Source organism: Cervus canadensis, chromosome 1 (genome assembly GCF_019320065.1).
Source record: "Cervus canadensis isolate Bull #8, Minnesota chromosome 1, ASM1932006v1, whole genome shotgun sequence".
NCBI lineage: Eukaryota > Metazoa > Chordata > Mammalia > Artiodactyla > Cervidae > Cervus > Cervus canadensis.
In genome coordinates, this window is record NC_057386.1 from 103,429,349 (window position 1) to 103,430,739 (window position 1,391).

Below are 1,391 nucleotides of genomic sequence, written 5' to 3' on the forward strand. Positions count from 1 at the left end.
TTCAGACTACACATGCTGACAGCTGGTCTGGGGATCCCAAAACAAAACTAAGCTCCTTTTCTGCAGTGAGTTTTAAACTTTCTCCTCTCCACACTCTACACTCATCTTTGTAAATGAGGCCAGGTGAAGGAACTGGGGCTTCGCTGAGGCAGCTAATTCCTCCAACCTTTGTTTCCAAAACTGTGGCTAACTTGTTTGAGGAACAATAGTCCAAATAGCTTCAGAAGTAAAATAATAATAATAATAATAATAAAAGCCGTATATTCTTAACTTCAAGACTCCTGCCATTTGGGGTCAGACCATTCTTTGCTGGGGACTGATCTGTGCATCTTAGGGTGTTAAGCAGTATCCTGGTTCTCTCATCCATCAGATTCCATGGCTGCCCACCTCCTGTTGTGACAATGAAGAGTCTCCACACACTGCCGAAGGTCACTGTGAGGCAGAGCCACCCTGGGTGAGAACCCTGGGACATGTATGCATAGTATATTGCATTTCTCTCTGTCTGCCCACCTGTCCGTCCATCTGTCTGTCTCTTTCTCTCTCACACAAACACACAAAATCATGAACACAGGGTCCATCCTGAAAAGGGACACAAAAGTCTACCTGGTAATAAGTAGTTTCCTTTCCTAAGTGGGGGGTGGGGGGCGCAACAGGGGAGAAGGTCTGATCTGTTTTCCCCTGCACACTCTTCAATACCTTTAAGGAAAAGGTTTTTTTATTTAATTTGGCTGTGCTGGGTCATAGTTGTGATATGCGAACTCTTTAGTTGTGGCATGTAAACTCTTAGCTGTGCATGTGGGATCTAGTTCCCTGACTAGGGATCAAACCCAGGTCCCCTGCATTGGGAATGCAGCGTCTTAGCCACTGGACCACCAGGGAAGTCTCCACCCTACAATATCTTTTAAATCATATGCCTCGTATGTACATTACCTTTTGTAAGCAAGCAAACGAACAAACAAATGAAGGAATGAATAATTCAAGCCAGGAGATTTCCCAGAGATAAACAAGTGAAGAATGAAATTAATAAATCAATAAACAAGTACATGAATGGATAAGTTATGATATTATGCTGAGGCCCCCTAAACGTTCTATAAACAGACTAATCAATTAACTAACTCTGATGGTGTAAAGCTTCAGTCACTCAGTTTTGTCCTATACTTCACAATCCCACAGACTATAGCCTGTCAGGGTCCTCTGTCTGTGGAATTCACCAGGCAAGAATACTGGAGTGGGTTGCCATCCCCTTCCCCAAGGGATCTTCCTGACCCAGGGACTGAACCTGTCTCCTACATTGCAACAGATTCTTTACCATGAGCCACCAGGATGCAAGCATAGCATTAACCAAAATTATTCCAGTAAAAACAAGACTATACTTAAAGAAAGTGACTGAG

At 43.4% G+C, this 1,391-nt stretch overlaps 1 non-coding gene across 1 annotated transcript; it reads right to left on the reverse strand.

Annotated features, from left to right (window-relative positions):
- Positions 1-806: 806 nt before the first annotated feature.
- TRNAG-CCC lies at positions 807-879 on the reverse strand. Its single transcript has one exon. It is a non-coding gene; the product is annotated as a tRNA-Gly (tRNA).
- Positions 880-1,391: the final 512 nt, after the last annotated feature.